We start from the raw sequence: 8,264 nt of genomic DNA, 5'->3' as shown, positions 1-8,264 counted from the left end.
CACTTTAGACAGGGGGCAACCATAGATTCTTTAACCCCCAAAACCTTTTTTTTTCCAATTGGGAAATTGTGTTTATCCTTTGCCCATGCCCATTGTTGCTAGATTTTAAAAATGTTATGAAACTCTGTAAAGTGCGAAATTGTTGCAAAGAGCACTATAGTAAACAAAAGATTGAGACTGATGGAAAAAACAACAACAGACTGCCCCCATCAGTCATTTCTTAGTAACAGTAATCTTGGTGGTGTTCTAACCCACTGTCCATCCTCCATCTCTGATGAAAAGCAAACTCCATGCCACATCTAGTATGTGTTAACAGACTTGTCTCGAGAAGCAATAAATGGGGTTATAACCAAAATGCATTAAAAAACTCATACAGTGAATTCCAAATCCTTTTATATCTTTTGATTTTCACTCGTATTGGCTATGTTTAAAAACATTAACTGTCAATGAACTGTATATAAAAAGGCCAACCTTAGAATATCTTCCATCTCCTCTTAAAATTGGTTCCCATGGATATACAACATGTAAATTATTGGTCATTATTAAGCAAACACAGTCTTAAAAAAATGGAGACCAAAGGTTTCACACTATGTGCACTAATGTATAATAAACAGTCCCCCTGCTTCAGAAAGCCCCCTCCGAAAATGCTGTTTCATATGTACGCACTATGGCAAAAGGAGCTGGCCCGTGAGTCAGTGTACTGCATGTCTGGCCTCTTCCTGTGTATTTTCCCAAGCTGTGGCCTTCTGGTTCTCTTTGGATCACTCACTGAGTCACGTAGCAGCTAAGAGACAAACCACCTCCCATCATTTATCATGTGTGACAGCCTCTATCCAGAGACAGACGTAGAGTACTCTGTGGTAAGTGACCCTTCATTCAGAAGCAACTTTATTTTCTTTCATTACAATTTAATATTATAACCTTGCTTGGTGAGATTCTGCAAAGTAGCTTTCTTGCTTATTTAAGTATCTAATTGTTTTATTTTAAATGTAACTGTCTATTTTAAAACTTCTCTTTTAAAAGAATTGTGCTTTTAAGCAGTTTTTTTTTCTGAAACAGGAAACCTTAAAAATTAATCACAGGAAAGCCAAACTGCAATTTACCAACACAAGTGCCCCTATTTAAAGCATCACTTTGTACCATATTTTGTATTTAAATTTATAAAAAAAACAGTGCAGGAATAAAACACTGTTTTATGCCTACATTGTATAAGAATACAAAAGAATGTTTGAAATTAATTATGGTTCTTCTGAAACACGTTATGCAACTAAAATTTACAACAGGTTACACCAAGAATTCATACAATTACTCCATTCTCCTTTTACACCACTTCCCTTATATTCTTTATATGTTCAAGTGGATTGAACATATTTAAGTGCACTGCATCCTCTTGAGTTTTTCTGGCTTATACTCTAACAGACTTGTTGTATTTTGCTCTTTTTGGATGATTTCATTTCATAGTGTTAAAAAAAAGTGCATCAAAGTTTCAACAAAGTAATTTCACTGGTTGGAATTTTTTGTTTAAAAAAAATCTTTCTTACAACACAGTACAGCACCCGATAAAGGGGTTCCATAGATGTAACTTAAATTTGTTCTAATACCATTTTTTCTTCAACCCTAATCTCATCTCCCCGAAATATATTTAATGGCATTTGTTTTTACTGCTGTTCTTTTCCAAATTCTGAAGGCTACAAGAACTAACTGATACCAGTCTGATACTGAAATGTGTTTCCAGCTTTCATTCCTGCTAATAGGCATACAATTTTCATACACAACTTTAATGTCCTCAGGGAGAATATAATGTAAACTGTAGAAGTTTGGTTTGTTATTTTGAATATTTTTTCAGGTTCACTTACAGCTTATTGCTGGGTAGCTACTGGTTACACGATAAAGACTTCCTATCTTGGTTTACATTGGTATCAGTGTAGATCAAATGAACACAGAATTTGAATTTAAGTTTAATGGAAGAATGCCTGAATACTAAAGGCTGTGCTTCTTGGTAGTTAGGTTTGTAATGAACAGCTGCCCCTTTAAGTTTTATTAATTCCTGAATTTGTTATTCGCACTTGGACTTGAGCAAGTTGGCTTGCATTTGGACTAAGACAGTGGAAAAATAAAAGTATTTCTAAGTCTGACTGAGGAGAAATAAACAAGGCTTAAAATGTAATATCAAACATAAGCCAATTTAACTGGACATTTTCTTACTTGTTCTTGTTCTTACCATTGGAGAGATTCATTTGAATTCACCATGAGACTTTAGAAATTAAAAACAAAATTAACAGAGTACTAGGAATCAAACAAAACAATTAGCAGTGTAATTCCTCTTAAAAGGGAACTGTAGTCCCAATTTCTCAGACTGCTGCATTAAATCATGGTAACAAAATTAATTGATTGATGACATAAATAAATTTGACCAATTTTGAATGACGCGCACAATTTAACTGTGATGAAGTAACAGAACTGCTTAGGGCAGGTAATCAACAATGAAACTGGACTTTCAATTCAATTGCCTACTGCTTATTCCAGATTTCTGTCTTATACAAGACCCTTGATCCAAAACTCAGTTAACAAAATTTGATATTATGATTTTCTGTATAAATTATAATTATTAAATGGCTTTTAGCCAATTGCTAAAGACATGAAAAAAGACATGTTTGCATGATTAGCATATCCCAAACAGAAATATTGTTAAATCCATATGTAATTCTTTTAGCTCCCACTGAGAATATGTGCTGACATTTAACATGGCTGCTAAATTAATTGTACTATTAACATACCTCATGCAATAAAACTGCATTGTTTCAAAAGCATCACACTTAACTATGTTTTCAGGGCATGAAGAGTGACAAGCACCGCCTGAATAAAGCCCCTAGCAGGACATGAACACATGCAAATTCATGAAGGAATACAAGTATTAGAAGTTTTGATTGTAGTAAATTTATAACACAAACAAAACACTGGCTGTGCAAAAATAAAATAAAACAACTACCACCATGAAGCACTTTAAATATAGTAGCAACATAACTAATCACAGACATTTGAGAATCTGTCTATTAAACCTTCACCAATTACAGTATCTAATTAACTAATTAATCCACACTGTGGCTATTTACAAATATTAATCTAAATTAGTCTCTAGTGGCAGGTTGACTGTAATATCAATCTATCCCAGAGGGGTGTTTTAAGTTTGAATTTTTCCATATTGTGAAATTTATCACAGATAAATTGTTCCTTTATCAGAAGGAGGCTTATACCTGGTAATGGTCATGAAAACCCATAGGGCACAACCCAAAAAGGAGCACCTATCCATCGCAGGACACACACTTAAGCACACAGGGATAATTTAGAGACATCAATTAACCTGTAAACAAATTCAGGGTATACAAGGTAAACTTTATTTACAGTAAACAAAATTTTGATGGCTGGCTTTAAAAAAAGAAAATGGAAGAACTCATGTTCCCCTTTAAAAGATCTCAAATGTGTGCACTTTTTTCATTTGCAATTTTTCCTGAATCAATGTTCAGCTGCTGTCGCTACACCCTCATTTCAGGACCTCAGTACAAAAAATCTAATGTTTCAGTGTAATATTAAGGATGATAATGGGACCATAATGATTTAAATATAGTAAACTAATTAAATGCATCATGTATTTCCATTTTTTATCTCTGACTGCAGCTCCATTATATGCTATTCTTAACTAAAACTGATGAAGGTAAGAGATGACTTTGCTGCTGAATTTCTTTCATTCATATGCTCTCAGGCCAATAACAAACAGTTACAAATTGAAAAGGAACACATGATTGTGGCAATTACAGATCCTGTCTGTTCGTTTCCTCGACAATGCTAATTTACGTTCTCTTTAATCCATTAATAATGCTTCATTAATCACTTTTTCTTCAACATCTCTAGAGTTTCTTCAGTTCCTGAGTTAATTTCCTTGGGTTTCTAAGGTGAACATTGCAGAAGGTTCATTAACCCTTTTTTAGATATAAGGTATCTTTTTAACAATCATTTCCATATAATAAATTCAGTAACTATTTGCACAACACGTTTACATATATTTTATATAATTTCTCTCTAGTATATAAAACAACACACTTGTCCAAAGCTTTAGTACATTGAGTACATTATGCAGTTATTTTCTTATCTAGGAACAAGTAAAAGTTAATTCCATGCGTGTCCTTCTTCAGGGTCCATGTACTTATCTATTCCAATCACTGTTGACTCTTCACAATATAAAGGTTCACTCTGCTTTATGTTCTCTATCACTTACTTTTTTGCCTTAATAACTCTTGACCCACAACACTAATCTCAGTCTCCAATTACAGAGGATGAGGTATGAAAGGGGGTCCTGAGTACTTCCATTTCGTGCCTTGGCACCCTTTGTAATTGTTTGGATATAATTCTGGGATCATGGTTTCTTAGGCTTGCATATTGTGGCCTCTTTATATTCCTCCCTTTCTCCCTTTCTCCCTTTCTCCCTTTCTCTGTTTCTCCCTTTCTCCCTTACTGTAGTCGGTGAATTACTCACTTCTCCTGATCTGCTGTTTAGTGAATCTGCTCGTACACGCTGGCTGCTACCCGTCAGTCAGGTACTATAGGTGTTGTACTTAATGGGAGAAATGAGTGCCCTACTGTACACAAAGGACTTTTGGATGGAATGTGCCATACAAATGCAAGCAATTAATAAATAATTAGTAGTAAAATAGTAAGAGCTTTATTTTATTTTTCTATAAAAACCTTTTAAATCCTATCATGTGCCATTAAGCTGTTTTTTTTTTCAGGTTCTACACAAACAAATCTACTGTATAATTGGAGATGAATCTCAGAGAAGCCAGTGTGCTCCCTTTATGGTATGAGATGAATGGCTCTGATTTGCTAAAACATTGAAAGGATTAAGCTATTCTCACTTACATTGCAGGTTAAATGCCTCTGACCTGCTTTCCCAACTAGAAAATCCTCAGATGATGAAAATGCTTTTGTTATCCCATTTCGTAGTATAGATATCTTCAGTACATTTTCAAAAAGGACCTGAAACTATAAACAACCTTTTTGTTGTCTACATCTAGGATAACATGGAAAAACATTGGTATGCAGTATGTAGGAATTATTTTAGTTTTGTTCTTATTTTAATTCAGCAGTTGAAGGTTGGATGTTTAAGCAAATGCTGATGGTGAATCTAGCCTGAAGGAAATCTGACCAAGGGATTTTTGTAAGCAGAGGTCCTGACCATAAGTGTTCACACAAGGCGGCCCCTGACCCTGAAACTAACCCAGAATTTCAAACAGGCATGCGTTACAGAAGCTCTGGAATTTCAGTGGATAAATGTCATGATCCTTAATGTAGCTTACAGTGCTGCCTGACACTTTGTAGTTAGGATGTTGACCTGAGTTCAGCAGAGCTGCTGATTGTTATTGAGAATATTTTGTGTGTTTTGATTGCAGCTTGAATTTTTATGCGAGTCTGCACACAGTAATGCATTTTCTTAGCTATACAGGGTGGAAGATCCCCTTCTCATGATGATCATATGGGGCTGTTTACACATTAATAATTGTGCTGCTGAGGCATAAAAAAGAGTCCAACATGTTTTCTATTTCTTTTTATTTAGGTTCATTAGAAAATAACCAAAATATATTCCATTAGGACATATAACCCCAACAAACTGAATTCTCTTATATAAAGGTCAAAACAAAGTATACATCACTTCAATTAACAAATATTGAATGATCTACAATGAGTAAACTACAAACTACTCTATATTTGGCATCCCCTACTGGAATCCCATGACCCCACTCCAGTTCCAGTTACAGGATCGACAGCAGACGTTTTTAACACAATGGTGGCAAGAAAAGAGTAAAGTGTGCATTAGCACGGAAAAAGTTTAAACTTGTTTACCTTTTTAATGCATCTACTTCACTTTAAGAAAAAAACTATTTTCTGACCTCTAGATCTTCATAACATGTTCCATCAGATCCAAATTAAAAATCTGTGTCCGACAAGCCCTCAAGTTCTGTAAACTTTAATTCCTATCTGCTACTGTCCTGCGTGTTGGATACATGCCATGGAGAACATACTTCATAGTGTAAACAATTAAAATCCTCAATAAAGAACACTTAAAATATGTACAGACAGCCAAATTTGTATCACATTGGAAATCTTTACTTTTGATGTAATTTAAGTCTTGGGCTAAGTGGAATCATATACAGTAGCAGGATAATAATTATGCAGAGCCTCAATGAAAAATACTCCATAACAATGTATTATATATGAACAGATGGAATATAGCAGCAGCTAGTTTGTTTGCTATATATGTACACTGGCTATCAAATTTAATGATCCCCCTTGGAATTTGTCACATTTTAATGCTTTACAGTATGGAATCATAATGTATTTAATTGGGATTATTTGCAGTTGATAGACACAACAGCGCAGCAAACTCTGTAATGTCAAAGTAAAATCAACAGGTCTTCTACAGGTCTTCATAAATTAATTATAATTATAAAATATTAAAGAAATGGCAAGGAGGAAAATGGATAGGGATGTCCCCATGAGGCCAGCAACAACTTTGAAAAAGCTACAGAATTCAATGGCTGAGATGGAAAATGTTGTAGACTGACTACAACTCTGGCTTCAATGACAGAGTTGTAGTCAGTCTGCTAAAGACTCAAAACTGTGATGAAAATTCACCTATCAGCAGGAAAATGACACAACGTACATGCAAAAGCTAGACTGGAAAGCTTTAAAAATAAGGAAAAAAAGTCCTTGAGTGGCATTCTCTTTTTGCTACTGTTTGCTAATGATGCTGGTGTAAGTTAGCAGGTAAAATGAAAGCTACTGCTTGTGTCCTGGACCCTACTGCTATGCTCCTACTCAGTGTTTCCTGCTCTTTGTCCATTTGTTATTAACCTGACCAATAGGTTCCTGTAATCTGGTATATTTTCTGTCAGTTTAAAGTCTATTGTTATTACATCTGTGTTATAAAACCTGACCTGAATTTCACAAGTCCAAGTTTTTTTTTTTCTTGCAAAAAATCTGGAATGCATTGTTGGTGGCTCAATTACATTTTCCTGTAGCATTTAGTGACCTTCTTCAACTGAAACATCAATTTTTAAGGTAGTTAATGATTTGTTGTTGTCTGTGAGTCACTTAATATTCTTCTGTTGGACTTTCTCTATATTCTCTGTATTCTGTTGGCCTTAAAGTGCAGCTTTTGATACTGACAGTGTTAAATCAGCTTCTGCATTTCCAAAATTCTGTCTCATGTATTCTGCATCATTCTACACAAGTCCCACCCTCTGTAAATTGTATTTATGCTCTATGAATTTTACCTATACAATACCTTAAGGACCAAGTACTACACAATGGGAGACAACCTTGTAATGGAAGAACAGTGCCTGTAGAATTTACTGCTCAAATTCATTAGAGACTCTGTGACGTGACAAATAAAAAAATGCTTAAAGACTTACAGTATGTTTCCATTAAGACTTATAATGTACACACTGCCACGCAAAAGTGCTCAGACCCTTTCTTATCATCTCACATTTTGTGAAATGCCATATCATATTGAAATGTACAGGAACACAGTTTTTAAACACAATATTTTATTTTACAGATGGTGTTTGTTGTGAATGAACTGCATGAATGTATTCAATTAATATTCTTTTTTTTAATTGTGGAAAAAATCAGTATATTGTAGGAATACTGTTGGCACTGTGGCACAGTGGTTATTATTGCTTTCTTGCCGCACTGGGCGCCCTGAGATCAATTCCTGGGGTGCTATCTGCATGAAGTTTGTAAGTTCTTCCTGTTTTCATGTAAGTTTCCTCCACATGCTCAGGTTTCCTCCCACAGTTCAAAGACATACAGGAACTGGTAGGTTAATTGGCTTATGGAAGAACTGATGTGAGTGTGTGTCTTTGTGTATTCTGCATTCGACTGGTGTCCCGTCCAGGGTGTATCCTGCCTTGTGCCTGTTGCATGCCAGGATAGGCTCTGGCTCCCACGCAGCCCTGTATTGAATAATGCGGTTAGAAAATGGATGTATGAGCTAATCTAATTCTCCCTTTACTTCAGTCCTTCAGTTGTATATTGTAGGGAGTGTCACACAGTAAAACACAATTTAAGATTAAACTGTAGCATTGCAGACTCATACTGCAAAATACTAGACAGAAACAACACATGCTTCATGTATTTTGATGTGATGTACAGCATGTGGTTAGTTGCCATCCACCTCTGTGGGGCTTTGGAAAATAAATTTCTCATGT

At 35.1% G+C, this 8,264-nt stretch overlaps 1 protein-coding gene across 1 annotated transcript in view; it reads left to right on the top strand.

Annotated features, from left to right (window-relative positions):
- Window positions 1-724: 724 nt before the first annotated feature.
- ednraa (endothelin receptor type Aa) overlaps window positions 725-8,264 on the top strand; it is a 47,635-nt gene continuing 40,095 nt past the window's right edge. Inside the window, exon 1 of the mRNA XM_015344671.2 lies at window positions 725-860. The gene's annotated coding sequence lies outside the window, so the exon portion shown is untranslated. The remainder of the gene's footprint in view (window positions 861-8,264) is intronic.

Source organism: Lepisosteus oculatus, chromosome 1 (assembly GCF_040954835.1).
Source record: "Lepisosteus oculatus isolate fLepOcu1 chromosome 1, fLepOcu1.hap2, whole genome shotgun sequence".
Taxonomy (NCBI): Eukaryota; Metazoa; Chordata; class Actinopteri; order Semionotiformes; family Lepisosteidae; genus Lepisosteus; species Lepisosteus oculatus.
Note: the sequence above shows the minus strand (reverse complement) of the source record. Positions and strands in the feature narration are given on the sequence as shown.